Source organism: Thermobia domestica, chromosome 6 (genome assembly GCF_964235325.1).
Source record: "Thermobia domestica chromosome 6, izTheDome1.hap1.1, whole genome shotgun sequence".
NCBI classification, from domain to species: Eukaryota; Metazoa; Arthropoda; class Insecta; order Zygentoma; family Lepismatidae; genus Thermobia; species Thermobia domestica.
Genome location: NC_137459.1, coordinates 2,629,492 through 2,647,636, shown reverse-complemented (window position 1 = coordinate 2,647,636; position 18,145 = coordinate 2,629,492). Strand labels below are relative to the sequence as shown.

Sequence of the window (18,145 nt, the reverse complement as noted above, 5' to 3'; positions counted from 1 at the left end):
CCCACTCATTGCTGAATGTAGGCTTCACGTAACGCTAATATGTAAACTTAACAACATTTAAAACTTACAGGTTGCATAACAATTTAGGCGAAAATATTTAGATATTATTAATCCTTATTGAAAGTACCCTAAACCAATAAATGTAAAATAAGTGCTACTCTTATCTCTATGATTTAACGTCGTGCCAGCAGGGCCGGCTTTACCATATGTAAAACACTTGCCTTTGGACGGGACGGCAAGTTTCGAGGGGCGCCAAAATCTGTCATAACTTAAAATAAATATCTTCTTGTTGCAAACAGACTTCATGATGGTTGTTAAATTTACTAAGGTGACGTATTTGAATACTACATTCATAAATCGTGTTTAGGTTGCATTAGTTTAAGATCACATGGACAGTGCTAAAGCAAATGGTGAAATAAATCCCACCATGAATTAATTGCTTAATAGTTGTCGAATACAAGAACTCAGTTGTCGAACAGTAGCGAATACCTGTTCCATTTAGTAAATTATCACAGTTTTGATATGGAAACTAGTCTTGTCTTTGTCACAACTTCCTTATCATTAAAGACGAAAAAAGTTTTTTTTTTTTAATTTTTAACAGATGTAGAAGGAAAACAAAGAAATAAAGATAAAGCAGGTAGCTGCACTGGAATTGTAAACTGATATATTGAGACTTGAGATCGATATTGAATTCTACAAAAAGATTACCATCTTTCATCTGCAAGTGCGTGTGCTTTATTATCTTTCACTAACATAATAGATTATTATTTAAAGAAAAAAAGACACAACGAGATTGTATTTGTAGTGCTTAGGCCTTTGTGAGTGCTGGTGCCCTTTCCCTTCGGGTAGCATACTTAAAATCGTGGCTTTGATGATTTGTTTCTCTGGGGAAAGGAGGGCGGCAAATGATGTAACTGTACGAGGCGGCAAATTGCTTAGAGCTGGCCCTACATGCCAGCACTGCATTATCTGTATATTTTCTTGTTCTGAAACCATATTTATCATGACGTAAAATTTGATGTATTTAATACTTCTTTAATCTATGCTCAGCAGAATTTTTCGAGATCTAACTTTCCATAACTCAATAAATACTTTGCCTTCTCTTTCTTAGGTATTGCGATAGTTCTGCTGTTTGTATAATCCGAGGTATAGCACCTTCTTCATACCATTTACTAAATAAATGCAATATACAGATTATACGAGAGTCATTGCAAAAGTCATGACAACTATTTTTTTTCTCGAAAATGGTAACGAATAAAAATATTCTGAAAAATTCAAATGGGAGGTTAGTTCATATGTAAATATTACATGTACGGAGATGGCTGAACATACACACCACTCTAAAGATATAGCACGAGAAAAAAGACGAAAACAATTGTCGTTTCAAATGTGTTTTACTGTCAATTGCAACAGTACACAATGTACGCTCATGTCCAAAATTATTGTTCCATATCTGTAACTGTCTTCTTGTAAGAATATAATTTGGTAATGATTTTGGAGGGTACTTTTAATACTGATACTATGTGTATAATCAGGAAATGTATATTTGTGAGTAAAAGAGTAAAATAAAATGTTGCTAAATAAACAAGAAAATGTTATTTTCGTTTTATTGTTCTTACTTACTGCTCTTTTGACATGAGATCTGCCACATATGTCTCTGCCGATTACACACATACTAACATTATAAGAAATACCGGGCGAATTCGTTATCAAATTATATTCTTACAACAACATATTTATAGACACGCGACAATATATTTTGAACATGAGTGTACATTACAAACTACGTACATTCCATAGCAATGTCTGATGGATTCTTTGGGAGACTACTTCGAGCCATTCTAAGATGTCACATGTACGTGTTACGGCCCTGTGCTATTTTGTGCTGTTATAACACAGTACAACATCCTTTGGATCGACAAATTGTTTTCGTCTTTTTTCTCGCGCTATATCTTTATGGTGGTGTGTATGTTCATCTATCTCCCTACATGTAATGTTTACATATCAACTAACCTTCCATTTGCATATTTCAGACTTTTTTTTTTTTAATTCGTTACCATTTTCGAGAAAAAAAAATAGTTGCCATAACTTTTGCAATGACCCTCGCATATCACAAGATTATCCTTCATTGGGTCACCACCATTTTGTAGGAGCTATATAGGAATTTCTCTCTCCACCTGTTGGTTATTTTCCTTTCTGTGCTGAGTATTGCAGAACCCTTCTATTGGCATTATTAACGGTTTCATACTATCAGCATCAACTAATGTTCATCTTTTAGTTTCATCTTTCATATATCTTTTCTTATAACTACTTTGCTGTTACATGGATCATTTAGAAGGAATCCATAAGATATTATTATATACAGAACACTGTAAGGTCCAGGTTACATTATATATATATATATATATATATATATATATATATATATATATATATACAGAAATTTTACTGATGTGTCCGACTTCGTTGCAATGAATTCGCTTCTGTATTTTGGCCACCTGAAATGAATGTTGTGAAACACTTTTTACCGTATAATGATTTGTGAAAGGCCTCTCCACACAAAAACTTGAGTGCATGACTATTAACGTTGTCCTCTTTCTTCAAAACACAAAGAAAACGGCGGATGTTTTACTACTTTTTCTTCAGTGAATTTAAGAGGTTGGTTATGAGATTGGTCTCTGAACTTATGCTTAAATATTTCCAAGAATCCATCTTGGGACGAAGGTCTTATCAAACCATTACGTCTCTTTCTTTTACAGGGTTTGTCCAAGAAAGTAGGACTGAATTGTTATCAAAAAATGTATTCAAAATTTTGACACATCGACTTAATAGTTTTCAAAATATGCCCTTTCTGCATCAACACAGCGTTTCTAGCGACTCGGCCAATCACTGAAGGCTCAATGGAACGCAGAAACTGGGATACTCTTCAGCTCCCTCGTCACGTCCTCTTGAATGGCCTGGACCGAGCTATGGTGCTGTCCTTTCACTACTCTTTCATGTCGGGGAGGAAGAAGAAGTCGTCTGTGGGAGCAGGGCTGTAGGGTGGCTGGGGAACTGTGTGATGCCATGTTTGGTCTAGAAGTCCGTGACAGCAAAGGCGGTGTGGCTCGACGCATTGTCGTGACGAAGCTTCCATGATCCAGTAATTGCTGGATGGACGCGGGTGACTCGTTTTCTGAGTGTCTTTAGTTACTTCCACGTAGAATGCATATTCAGTCTGACCAGGCGGTACAAACTCTCTGTGAACCACTCCTTTGCAGTCAAAAAAAGATGATCAACATCAATTTCATTTTCGACTTGCTCATGAAGGGCTTTTTTCGGGTGAGGTGAGGCGAAGCAGTATTGATCATATCATGGGTCTCAGTCGCAGTTTTACCCAGTTTGACGTAAAAGTTCATCGAGTAACGCTGCTCTAACAAACGATTCGCTGTGGGGATGACAAAGCACTTTGAAAGGAGTTCACTTTATATTCGATCTACACTCTGCAAAGGCGACTGATGACTGGTAGCTAAGACCTGCCACCCCTCAACCAGCACAGTAACATCCCCCTTCTTCACCACGTTTTGGCAGTAAAAAAATCCCGGACAAACCTTGTATATGCAGCGGGTACGGTGGCTCAGTGGTCTAGCGATTACCTCTGATGTGTGAGGTCCCTGGTTCGAACTCCAACCAAGTAAGTCTCTGGTGGACAACATCAGGGCGATGGGTTTTCTCGGGGCACTCCCTTTCCTCCCACATTCTCATTCCACCAATTCTTCCATCGCCATTCACTTGCGTTAACTATCAGTCTCCGTTAGCCTACAAGGCATAATCGTCGGATATTTAAACTGAAAGATTTCGTTTCTTTCATGTGCTGTCTTCAAAGCACTTTCATATCTGAGGAACATACGTCATTATCAACTGGCAAACATACCATCAACAATTTGACGAAGGGTCGTACCTCAAAATCTCACTTTTCCAGACATAAAGAAAGAAATAATAATTACGTAAACAGGAAAGCAGTTGAACATCTAATAACTTATAATCTATTCCAGATAATAATTATGTGGAATTATTGATCAATTATTGCATATTTAACTTTCTCCTCCTCTGTGGAATTATATTTCTTTCTTTATGTCTGAAAAAGTGAGATTTTGAGATACGGTCCTTGTTGACGATATATGTAAATATACAGTATTAGCGTCAACTGAACTTGGAAATAAAGAAGTAGCGAATTTATCTTAGTGCTTTCGGGGTATTAGCGTATTCAATTCCAGTAAGATCTGGCCGTCTATAGCGGGTATACTACTTGTATGCAAATTAGATGGATTATTTTTTTATAAGGTCACTGCTTACAATCACGTATTCTTCTAGTTATTCGGTAAGTTCACTACAAATGCACTATTAGTGAATATTAATTTGTTTTAAAATATGCTTAATATCATATCTCCCTTTCTGAAAATGGTCAAAGTTGGCCAGTTTTCGATCAAACTAATGTGCCCAACAGGAGAAAAGCATACAAAATGAGTCAAATGAGTCAGCTGGGATTTGTTCTTTTCCTACTTTAGACGAATACGTAAACTAATGGCCCGATTTAAAAGTAGGGGAAACCGGGGTATTCGCGAACACTGGTGTAATGCCGAACACCCAAGTTTACGGCCAAGGAACCTTGTTAGAAAACAGACGATTTTGCTGCACGCTAGCGGAGAGACCTGGAAATGTGTAGCATAAATTTGTTGAGTCAGTTGAGTGTATTGCAGGAAGACGTTTTGTTGTTTTTGTCGATTCAGTTATAACGTTGATTCAACAATCTGGGTAAGGTAAGACAGAATATTTCCCATTACCCCGGAGTGTTCGAGACTGCCCCATGGTGTGAAATAAATTATCAAAATTTAAATAGTTTTTCATTGATAACTAAGTAATAAGTTAATGAAATTGATTTGAGAAATAGATCATGTCTTGGTAATAAGCGTTATTAGCATTATTAATTAGAATGGTTTGCTATATTTATTATTTTAGTCCATTAGTAGCCTACTTCATTATTCTATAGTCAGCAACCCTATTTTAGATATCTGATTCTTCATCATAGGCTGCATTTTTTTCCGTGTGTGATTCACAGAGAGTTTGACAAATTTATTTAGCCTAGTAGCGTCTATTAGCAGTTAGCCAATTTTGTTCACCGTATTTGAACATTGAACTAATAAAGAATACTGTCCTTAGACGCAAAGCTTTAATGCGTATATCTGTCATTTCTACAATTCCAACATAGTGTCTTCATTTTAATGAATATCTTACTTAATGCACCGTTATTTTTGAATTTGTTTCAAAAGAGTACATTTTGTTTAGCCTATTATCTATTAGCTTTTATTTGTAATAGTTTCCAAGATAATGGGGTCTGGTCATGTTTCTCATTATGCTTATAATTGTAATTCTTATTAAAGATTTGAATGCTAAATTACGGTATAATTTTAATGCATTTTTCCTTCTTTCGTAAATGAAAGTTTAAAGTAAACAGTATGTTCGGGATTACTCCGACTACTGGGGCAATCCTGGATATAGGTGCATTTTCAAAACATCTCACTGATTTGTTGAAAAATGTTACTTTTGATTCCCTCTGCACTTTAGTAAACAGGAGATACTCCAAACTTCCTATACACAAGAAATCTTAATTTTATCTCTAAAAACAAGAGTTAATTATAATCAAAGCTTAAGTGTTCGTCAATACCCCGGTCTCCCCTATCAACTACGATAATAACAGGTAGTTTACTACCACTTGGCGTAACAGCCCATGTTTGAGCCTAAGCCTGCTCCAGTGTCATCCGCCAGCGAGCCTAGTGGCGAGCACGTGGTCAGAGCGCCACGACGCCTTGTCCCTAACAGACGCACCAGGAGCTTTCTATACCTAGTGGTTGTCATGTCTTGTTTTCACATGACTCCCCAGTTGGCCTCACGACGCTGAGTGGACGCCAAAAATTGGGACACATCGACCGGGAATCTAACCCGGGACCACGTGGAGGTGAGTCCAACGCTCTAACCACTAGACCACGATGTTCCCTAGTGAAATATTATGAGGTTTCTTTACATTAAATCAAGCACTTGTTTATCTTGAAGTGATGAATGGATTTACATGTGTGAACCTACAATTCGTTCATAGTAATAATAACAGGTAGTTTACTACCACTTGGCGTAACAGCCCATGTTTGAGCCTAAGCCTGCTCCAGTGTCATCCGCCAGCGAGCCTAGTGGCGAGCACGTGGTCAGAGCGCTGCGACGCCTTGTCCCTAACAGACGCACCAGGAGCTTTCTAGACCTAGTGGTTGTCACGTCTTGTTTTCACATGACTCCCCAGTTGGCCTCATGACGCTGAGTGGACGCCAAAAAGTAGGAAGCGCCGGCCGGGAATCAAACCCGGGACCACGTGGAGGTGAGTCCAACGCTCTAACCGCCAGCGAGCCTAGTGGCGAGCACGTGGTCAGAGCGCCACGACGCCTTGTCCCTAACAGACGCACCAGGAGCTTTCTATACCTAGTGGTTGTCATGTCTTGTTTTCACATGACTCCCCAGTTGGCCTCACGACGCTGAGTGGACGCCAAAAATTGGGACACATCGACCGGGAATCTAACCCGGGACCACGTGGAGGTGAGTCCAACGCTCTAACCACTAGACCACGATGTTCCCTAGTGAAATATTATGAGGTTTCTTTACATTAAATCAAGCACTTGTTTATCTTGAAGTGATGAATGGATTTACATGTGTGAACCTACAATTCGTTCATAGTAATAATAACAGGTAGTTTACTACCACTTGGCGTAACAGCCCATGTTTGAGCCTAAGCCTGCTCCAGTGTCATCCGCCAGCGAGCCTAGTGGCGAGCACGTGGTCAGAGCGCCACGACGCCTTGTCCCTAACAGACGCACCAGGAGCTTTCTAGACCTAGTGGTTGTCACGTCTTGATTTCACATGACTCCCCAGTTTGCCTCACGACGCTGAGTGGACGCCAAAAAGTAGGAAGCGCCGGCCAAGAATCGATCACAGTTGACTGAGGTAAACGTCCCGTTCAGCAGGGAGGCTATATGAGACGTGGACCTACTGATTAACGTGGAATCCGAACCACATGAGCTCCCGCCGGGAATCAAACCAAACCATTTAGCGTAACAGCCCATTTTGTGGGCCTAAACCTACTCCAGCGCCATCTGCTAGCGAGCGACTGAACTACATCCAGCCTGATGATGAGCACGTGGTCAGAGCGCCACGACGCCTTGTCCCTAACACATGCACCAGGAGCTTTCTATACCTAGTGGTTGTCATGTCTTGTTTTCACGTGACTCCCCAGTTTGCCTCATGACGCTGAGTGGACGCCAAAAAGTAGGAAGCGCCGGCCAAGAATCGATCACAGTTGACTGAGGTAAACGTCCCGTTCAGCAGCGAGGCTATATGAACTACATCCAGCCTGATGATGAGCACGTGGTCAGAGCGCCACGACGCCTTGTCCCTAACACATGCACCAGGAGCTTTCTATACCTAGTGGTTGTCACGTCTTGTTTTCACATGACTCCCCAGTTTGCCTCATGACGCTGATTGGACGCCAAAAAGTAGGAAGCGCCGGCCAAGAATCGATCACAGTTGACTGAGGTAAACGTCCCGTTCAGCAGCGAGGCTATATGAACTACATCCAGCCTGATGATGAGCACGTGGTCAGAGCGCCACGACGCCTTGTCCCTAACACATGCACCACGAGCTTTCTATACCTAGTGGTTGTCACGTCTTGTTTTCACATGACTCCCCAGTTTGCCTCATGACGCTGATTGGACGCCAAAAAGTAGGAAGCGCCGGCCAAGAATCGATCACAGTTGACTGAGGTAAACGTCCCGTTCAGCAGCGAGGCTATATGAACTACATCCAGCCTGATGATGAGCACGTGGTCAGAGCGCCACGACGCCTTGTCCCTAACACATGCACCACGAGCTTTCTATACCTAGTGGTTGTCACGTCTTGTTTTCACATGACTCCCCAGTTTGCCTCATGACGCTGATTGGACGCCAAAAAGTAGGAAGCGCCGGCCAAGAATCGATCACAGTTGACTGAGGTAAACGTCCCGTTCAGCAGGGAGGCTATATGAACTACATCCAGCCTGATGATGAGCACGTGGTCAGAGCGCCACGACGCCTTGTCCCTAACACATGCACCAGGAGCTTTCTATACCTAGTGGTTGTCACGTCTTGTTTTCACATGACTCCCCAGTTTGCCTCATGACGCTGATTGGACGCCAAAAAGTAGGAAGCGCCGGCCAAGAATCGATCACAGTTGACTGAGGTAAACGTCCCGTTCAGCAGGGAGGCTATATGAACTACATCCAGCCTGATGATGAGCACGTGGTCAGAGCGCCACGACGCCTTGTCCCTAACACATGCACCAGGAGCTTTCTATACCTAGTGGTTGTCACGTCTTGTTTTCACATGACTCCCCAGTTTGCCTCATGACGCTGAGTGGACGCCAAAAAGTAGGAAGCGCCGGCCAAGAATCGATCACAGTTGACTGAGGTAAACGTCCCGTTCAGCAGCGAGGCTATATGAACTACATCCAGCCTGATGATGAGCACGTGGTCAGAGCGCCACGACGCCTTGTCCCTAACACATGCACCAGGAGCTTTCTATACCTAGTGGTTGTCACGTCTTGTTTTCACATGACTCCCCAGTTTGCCTCATGACGCTGATTGGACGCCAAAAAGTAGGAAGCGCCGGCCAAGAATCGATCACAGTTGACTGAGGTAAACGTCCCGTTCAGCAGCGAGGCTATATGAACTACATCCAGCCTGATGATGAGCACGTGGTCAGAGCGCCACGACGCCTTGTCCCTAACACATGCACCAGGAGCTTTCTATACCTAGTGGTTGTCACGTCTTGTTTTCACATGACTCCCCAGTTTGCCTCATGACGCTGATTGGACGCCAAAAAGTAGGAAGCGCCGGCCAAGAATCGATCACAGTTGACTGAGGTAAACGTCCCGTTCAGCAGCGAGGCTATATGAACTACATCCAGCCTGATGATGAGCACGTGGTCAGAGCGCCACGACGCCTTGTCCCTAACACATGCACCAGGAGCTTTCTATACCTAGTGGTTGTCACGTCTTGTTTTCACATGACTCCCCAGTTTGCCTCATGACGCTGATTGGACGCCAAAAAGTAGGAAGCGCCGGCCAAGAATCGATCACAGTTGACTGAGGTAAACGTCCCGTTCAGCAGCGAGGCTATATGAACTACATCCAGCCTGATGATGAGCACGTGGTCAGAGCGCCACGACGCCTTGTCCCTAACACATGCACCACGAGCTTTCTATACCTAGTGGTTGTCACGTCTTGTTTTCACATGACTCCCCAGTTTGCCTCATGACGCTGATTGGACGCCAAAAAGTAGGAAGCGCCGGCCAAGAATCGATCACAGTTGACTGAGGTAAACGTCCCGTTCAGCAGCGAGGCTATATGAACTACATCCAGCCTGATGATGAGCACGTGGTCAGAGCGCCACGACGCCTTGTCCCTAACACATGCACCAGGAGCTTTCTATACCTAGTGGTTGTCACGTCTTGTTTTCACATGACTCCCCAGTTTGCCTCATGACGCTGATTGGACGCCAAAAAGTAGGAAGCGCCGGCCAAGAATCGATCACAGTTGACTGAGGTAAACGTCCCGTTCAGCAGCGAGGCTATATGAACTACATCCAGCCTGATGATGAGCACGTGGTCAGAGCGCCACGACGCCTTGTCCCTAACACATGCACCACGAGCTTTCTATACCTAGTGGTTGTCACGTCTTGTTTTCACATGACTCCCCAGTTTGCCTCATGACGCTGATTGGACGCCAAAAAGTAGGAAGCGCCGGCCAAGAATCGATCACAGTTGACTGAGGTAAACGTCCCGTTCAGCAGGGAGGCTATATGAACTACATCCAGCCTGATGATGAGCACGTGGTCAGAGCGCCACGACGCCTTGTCCCTAACACATGCACCAGGAGCTTTCTATACCTAGTGGTTGTCACGTCTTGTTTTCACATGACTCCCCAGTTTGCCTCATGACGCTGATTGGACGCCAAAAAGTAGGAAGCGCCGGCCAAGAATCGATCACAGTTGACTGAGGTAAACGTCCCGTTCAGCAGGGAGGCTATATGAACTACATCCAGCCTGATGATGAGCACGTGGTCAGAGCGCCACGACGCCTTGTCCCTAACACATGCACCAGGAGCTTTCTATACCTAGTGGTTGTCACGTCTTGTTTTCACATGACTCCCCAGTTTGCCTCATGACGCTGAGTGGACGCCAAAAAGTAGGAAGCGCCGGCCAAGAATCGATCACAGTTGACTGAGGTAAACGTCCCGTTCAGCAGCGAGGCTATATGAACTACATCCAGCCTGATGATGAGCACGTGGTCAGAGCGCCACGACGCCTTGTCCCTAACACATGCACCAGGAGCTTTCTATACCTAGTGGTTGTCACGTCTTGTTTTCACATGACTCCCCAGTTTGCCTCATGACGCTGATTGGACGCCAAAAAGTAGGAAGCGCCGGCCAAGAATCGATCACAGTTGACTGAGGTAAACGTCCCGTTCAGCAGCGAGGCTATATGAACTACATCCAGCCTGATGATGAGCACGTGGTCAGAGCGCCACGACGCCTTGTCCCTAACACATGCACCACGAGCTTTCTATACCTAGTGGTTGTCACGTCTTGTTTTCACATGACTCCCCAGTTTGCCTCATGACGCTGATTGGACGCCAAAAAGTAGGAAGCGCCGGCCAAGAATCGATCACAGTTGACTGAGGTAAACGTCCCGTTCAGCAGGGAGGCTATATGAACTACATCCAGCCTGATGATGAGCACGTGGTCAGAGCGCCACGACGCCTTGTCCCTAACACATGCACCAGGAGCTTTCTATACCTAGTGGTTGTCACGTCTTGTTTTCACATGACTCCCCAGTTTGCCTCATGACGCTGATTGGACGCCAAAAAGTAGGAAGCGCCGGCCAAGAATCGATCACAGTTGACTGAGGTAAACGTCCCGTTCAGCAGGGAGGCTATATGAACTACATCCAGCCTGATGATGAGCACGTGGTCAGAGCGCCACGACGCCTTGTCCCTAACACATGCACCAGGAGCTTTCTATACCTAGTGGTTGTCACGTCTTGTTTTCACATGACTCCCCAGTTTGCCTCATGACGCTGATTGGACGCCAAAAAGTAGGAAGCGCCGGCCAAGAATCGATCACAGTTGACTGAGGTAAACGTCCCGTTCAGCAGGGAGGCTATATGAACTACATCCAGCCTGATGATGAGCACGTGGTCAGAGCGCCACGACGCCTTGTCCCTAACACATGCACCAGGAGCTTTCTATACCTAGTGGTTGTCACGTCTTGTTTTCACATGACTCCCCAGTTTGCCTCATGACGCTGATTGGACGCCAAAAAGTAGGAAGCGCCGGCCAAGAATCGATCACAGTTGACTGAGGTAAACGTCCCGTTCAGCAGGGAGGCTATATGAACTACATCCAGCCTGATGATGAGCACGTGGTCAGAGCGCCACGACGCCTTGTCCCTAACACATGCACCAGGAGCTTTCTATACCTAGTGGTTGTCACGTCTTGTTTTCACATGACTCCCCAGTTTGCCTCATGACGCTGATTGGACGCCAAAAAGTAGGAAGCGCCGGCCAAGAATCGATCACAGTTGACTGAGGTAAACGTCCCGTTCAGCAGGGAGGCTATATGAACTACATCCAGCCTGATGATGAGCACGTGGTCAGAGCGCCACGACGCCTTGTCCCTAACACATGCACCAGGAGCTTTCTATACCTAGTGGTTGTCACGTCTTGTTTTCACATGACTCCCCAGTTTGCCTCATGACGCTGATTGGACGCCAAAAAGTAGGAAGCGCCGGCCAAGAATCGATCACAGTTGACTGAGGTAAACGTCCCGTTCAGCAGGGAGGCTATATGAACTACATCCAGCCTGATGATGAGCACGTGGTCAGAGCGCCACGACGCCTTGTCCCTAACACATGCACCAGGAGCTTTCTATACCTAGTGGTTGTCACGTCTTGTTTTCACATGACTCCCCAGTTTGCCTCATGACGCTGATTGGACGCCAAAAAGTAGGAAGCGCCGGCCAAGAATCGATCACAGTTGACTGAGGTAAACGTCCCGTTCAGCAGGGAGGCTATATGAACTACATCCAGCCTGATGATGAGCACGTGGTCAGAGCGCCACGACGCCTTGTCCCTAACACATGCACCAGGAGCTTTCTATACCTAGTGGTTGTCACGTCTTGTTTTCACATGACTCCCCAGTTTGCCTCATGACGCTGATTGGACGCCAAAAAGTAGGAAGCGCCGGCCAAGAATCGATCACAGTTGACTGAGGTAAACGTCCCGTTCAGCAGGGAGGCTATATGAACTACATCCAGCCTGATGATGAGCACGTGGTCAGAGCGCCACGACGCCTTGTCCCTAACACATGCACCAGGAGCTTTCTATACCTAGTGGTTGTCACGTCTTGTTTTCACATGACTCCCCAGTTTGCCTCATGACGCTGATTGGACGCCAAAAAGTAGGAAGCGCCGGCCAAGAATCGATCACAGTTGACTGAGGTAAACGTCCCGTTCAGCAGGGAGGCTATATGAACTACATCCAGCCTGATGATGAGCACGTGGTCAGAGCGCCACGACGCCTTGTCCCTAACACATGCACCAGGAGCTTTCTATACCTAGTGGTTGTCACGTCTTGTTTTCACATGACTCCCCAGTTTGCCTCATGACGCTGATTGGACGCCAAAAAGTAGGAAGCGCCGGCCAAGAATCGATCACAGTTGACTGAGGTAAACGTCCCGTTCAGCAGGGAGGCTATATGAACTACATCCAGCCTGATGATGAGCACGTGGTCAGAGCGCCACGACGCCTTGTCCCTAACACATGCACCAGGAGCTTTCTATACCTAGTGGTTGTCACGTCTTGTTTTCACATGACTCCCCAGTTGGCCTCATGACGCTGATTGGACGCCAAAAAGTAGGAAGCGCCGGCCAAGAATCGATCACAGTTGACTGAGGTAAACGTCCCGTTCAGCAGGGAGGCTATATGAACTACATCCAGCCTGATGATGAGCACGTGGTCAGAGCGCCACGACGCCTTGTCCCTAACAGACGCACCGGGAGCTTTCTATACCTAGTGGTTGTCACGTCTTGTTTTCACATGACTCCCCAGTTTGCCTCATGACGCTGATTGGACGCCAAAAAGTAGGAAGCGCCGGCCAAGAATCGATCACAGTTGACTGAGGTAAACGTCCCGTTCAGCAGGGAGGCTATATGAGACGTGTACCTACTGATTAACGTGGAATCCGAACCTAAGTCTGCTCCAGCGCTATCTGCTAGCGACCGGCTGAACTACATCCAGCCTGATGATGAGCACGTGGTCAGAGCGCCACGACGCCTTGTCCCTAACACATGCACCGGGAGCTTTCTATACCTAGTGGTTGTCACGTCTTGTTTTCACATGACTCCCCAGTTTGCCTCATGACGCTGAGTGGACGCCAAAAAGTAGGAAGCGCCGGCCAAGAATCGATCACAGTTGACTGAGGTAAACGTCCCGTTCAGCAGGGAGGCTATATGAGACGTGGACCTACTGATTAACGTGGAATCCGAACCACATGAGCTCCCGCCGGGAATCAAACCAAACCATTTAGCGTAACAGCCCATTTTGTGGGCCTAAACCTACTCCAGCGCCATCTGCTAGCGAGCGACTGAACTACATCCAGCCTGATGATGAGCACGTGGTCAGAGCGCCACGACGCCCTGTCCCTAACAGACGCACCGGGAGCTTTCTATACCTAGTGGTTGTCGTTTTGTTTTCACATGACTCCCCAGTTGGCCTCATGACGCTGAGTGGACGCCAAAAAGTAGGAAGCGCCGACCAAGAATTGATCACAGTTGACTGAGGTAAACGTCCCGTTCAGCAGGGAGGCTATATGAGACGTGGACCTACTGATTAACGTGGAATCCGAACCTAAGTCTGCTCCAGCGCCATCTGCTAGCGACCGGCTGAACTACATCCAGCCTGATGATGAGCACGTGGTCAGAGCGCTGCGACGCCTTGTCTCTAACAGACGCACCAGGAGCTTTCTAGACCTAGTGGTTGTCGTCTTGTTTTCACATGACTCCCCAGTTGGCCTCATGACGCTGAGTGGACGCCAAAAAGTAGGAAGCGCCGGCCGGGAATCAAACCCGGGACCACGTGGAGGCGAGTCCAACGCTCTAACCACTAGACCACGATGTTCCCTAGTGAAATATTATGTTTGAGCCTAAGCCTGCTCCAGTGTCATCCGCCAGCGAGCCTAGTGGCGAGCACGTGGTCAGAGCGCTGCGACGCCTTGTCCCTAACAGACGCACCAGGAGCTTTCTAGACCTAGTGGTTGTCGTCTTGTTTTCACATGACTCCCCAGTTGGCCTCATGACGCTGAGTGGACGCCAAAAAGTAGGAAGCGCCGGCCGGGAATCAAACCCGGGACCACGTGGAGGCGAGTCCAACGCTCTAACCACTAGACCACGATGTTCCCTAGTGAAATATTATGAGGTTTCTTTACATTAAATCAAGCACTTGTTTATCTTGAAGTGATGAATGGATTTACATGTGTGAACCTACAATTCGTTCATAGTTGGTATTGTATGCATCATATGTGAAAATGCACTTCTTATTTTATTTTCTTTCTTTATTTATTTTTTGGATCAAAAGATCCAATATATTTCAGGCAAAGTATTTCCTCTAGGCCTTATATCTCGAGCACTACATATAGTGTAGCCAAACAAAAGCTAACAATTTACTCAGTATGATATGCTTATTCCGTAAAAAAAATACCAAAACTGGATTTAGGGACGTTCAAAAATTTTGGCACTCATAAATATAGGGGCGGATCCAAGGGGAGGGCTATAGGGGCTATAGCCCCCCTGACGCTCAGGTATACACTGGATAAAATGGGCTTCAATCTTGCTTTACACTGGATAAAACGGCAAAATATGGTTTAGCCCCTCCCTTGATCATATCCTCGATCCGCCACTGTATATTATATATATATATATATATATATATATATATATATATATATATATATATTTGGTCTAGGAATTAATTCGTGCGGTTGGTACGCACACATTGAAGCTGTAGTACAAACACAAAATACATAAATACCTTAAGAAAAATATTGTCCATCGCTAGCCACCACTTTCGCCCATCTGTCAGGCAATGTACGGATTCCGTGGCGAAAGAAGTCCTCATCCTTGGAAGCGATCCACTCAGAGACCCATGTTTCGATATCTTCTGAAGAAGTAAACCGCTGTCCAATCAAATCGTTGTTCATACAATCGAACAAGTAGTAGTCCGAAGGAGCAACGTCTGGTGAATACGGCGGGTGGGGTAAAACTTCCCATCCGACATTTTCTAAATAGGTTTTGCCCGGTTTTGAGATATGTGGGCGAGCGTTATCATGTTGAACAATAAGTTTATCATGCCTGTTCTCCCATTCTGGTCTTGTTCTGGCCAGAGCTTGCTTCAAACGCATTAATTGTCGTCGATAACGTTCTCCATTCATAGTTTCACCCGGTTGCAGCAGCTCATAGTACACCACACCTTTCATATCCCACCATATGCACAGCATAACCTTTGCACAGTGAATATCTCGTTTTGGTTGTGATGGACCTGGTTCACCTGGTTTCACCCAGGCCTTTTTTCGTTTAGGGTTCTCGTAATGGATCCACTTCTCATCACCCGTAATAATTCGATGCAGAAACCCCTTTCTGCTCTGTCGTTGAAGCAGCAATTCGCAAATGGTTTTTCGTCTTTCAACGTCTCTGTCTTTCAATTCATGTGGAACCCAATGTGACATCTTTTGAATCATTCCCATGGCTTTCAAGCGTTTGGAGACTGTTGTTTGTTCAACGCCTAATGCTGCTGCAAGTTGTTCCTGCGTTTGACACGAATCCTGCTCGTGCAATGCTGTCAATTCTTCGTCTTGAAATATTTTTGGCTGTCCAGCTCGCTCTTGGTCTGCCAAGCCAAAATCACCACTTCTAAACCGTGCAAACCACTTCTGACACGTTCGCTCAGCTAGAGCATGGTCGCCATACACTTCCACCAAAATACGATGACTTTCAGTCGCACTTTTCTGCATGTTAAAATAATGCAGCAGGACACCCCGCAAAAACACTTTATCAGGCACAAATTGCGCCATGTTCACTTAACTACAAACTGGTGTTGTTGACGCTTTAATCAACTGCCCTATACTACGAATGATACGCGATGACAGGGGTTTGCAACACACGTGTGGATACACGGAACTGTGGGACGCTCCGTTCGTTGCGCCATCTCTTGTCCACCCGCACGAATTAATTCCTAGACCAAATATATATATATTTCATAGAATCAAACATTTTCTTTCACGCCCTATATTTTGAAAACTTCATATAGTGTAGCCAAACCAAAACTAACAATTTACTCAGTATGCTGTCCTTATTCCGTAAAAAATATGAAAATTGGATTTACGGGCCGTTCAAAACTTTTGTGGTCCCTGATTCAAAAAATTCAATAAACATTTTCTTATACGCCTTATATCTGGAGAACTACATATAGTATAGCCAAACCCCAACTATCACTTAACTCAGTATGATGTGCTTGTGCCGTAAAAAATATGGAAACTTGATTTAGGGACCGTTCCAAACTTTTGTGGCATCTGATCCAAAACCTAGTTATTGGCCAAGATCGCAATCTTTTGATGAATTTTTTGGATCATTCCTAAAATTGTTGTTATTGAAAACAGTCGGACTAGTGAGCGTTACTAAACAACCTATCATCAACATAATATTATGTTGCAATATATATGCAGTATAACAAGTTAACCAGTGCAAAACACTTGAGCATGAACCCCCTACGTGACGATAAGAACTATCTGTGGTGTCTAGAGATACAGTTTTCTGTGAGAATTTATTTCGTTAAATAACTATTAATATGCATAAACTAATTATATGATACTTGTGCGAACTTGCTTAAACAGAATACTAGTCAGCAAAATTTTGCATGCGGTTTCATCAAATAATAATATTCAGCCCCGTAACTGATCAAGCTGACACATTTCTTTGCAAAAGTGAAACGTTCTGAGGACACATCATTTCCACGAATTTTCTAAATCTGCGTTCTGAGGACACACCATTCATTCACAGCCATATTAAACATTTATACCCGAGTTTATTTTTTTAAAATTGAAAGTCGAAAGGGACACGAAGAAGGTTCAAATTATCCAAAAATATGCATTACTAAACACGTAAACGAACAAAACTCCCATACCTACAAGGAAAAAAGTAATATGCAGTAGACATTATTATTATTATTATTATTATTATTATTATTATTATTATTAAGTATCCTGCCTTACAGCAGGTCCTCGCACTAATGAGGTTCCTTTCTGTTTGTTTATATTATTTTAAGCTTTGGGCCTGGAAATGTTTCTTCCATGTTTGTAGATCTTCAGCTTCCTCTTTTAACTCCCAATATTTTCTTCTATTTTTCAAACTATAGATCTGTTATGTTCTTCTTTCTATTCCGCATTTTTCTTCCATATTTCCTCCTATGGCAGCACGAAGAAAATTTGTTCGCAAGTTGTGTGAAATCCAATTGGCCTTCCTACAAAGGATGCTGGCTAAAAGTGTCCTTTTCTCTCCTATCCGTTTTAAAACATCTTCGTTTGTTACTCTCTATGTCCATTTTATCGTCTCCGTCTTCCCCCAACACCACATTTCGAAGCTCTCTAAATATTTCTTTTCTTTATCTTCAAGGGAGCGTATTAATTGCGTGAAACAATGCCGAAAGCACACAACATTCACTTAAGCATGAATCAAGCTACGTGTACCAAGGAAAAGTGCAGTATCACATACAGTGTATTAACACACAAGTCCACATACACGAGTAATAACCTTACTTATGTATTGTGACTTAGAGTTGTTCGTGAACGTCGTTTGGTTTCAATTGATTGTTTTTACATTACTAACAAAATCTTCCATTTCACTTTATTCCGTGTAATACATTAGTCTGACATTCAATAGATCATCTTCAGAACAATCACCAGCTTCAAAATTTTCAATCATCTCGGAAGT

The 18,145-nt window shown here is 44.3% G+C and overlaps 1 protein-coding gene across 2 annotated transcripts in view; it reads right to left on the bottom strand.

Moving 5' to 3' along the window:
* LOC145687814 (uncharacterized) overlaps window positions 1–18,145 on the bottom strand; it is a 153,400-nt gene that overhangs the window by 96,991 nt on the left and 38,264 nt on the right. The gene's annotated exons all lie outside the window — the stretch shown is intronic.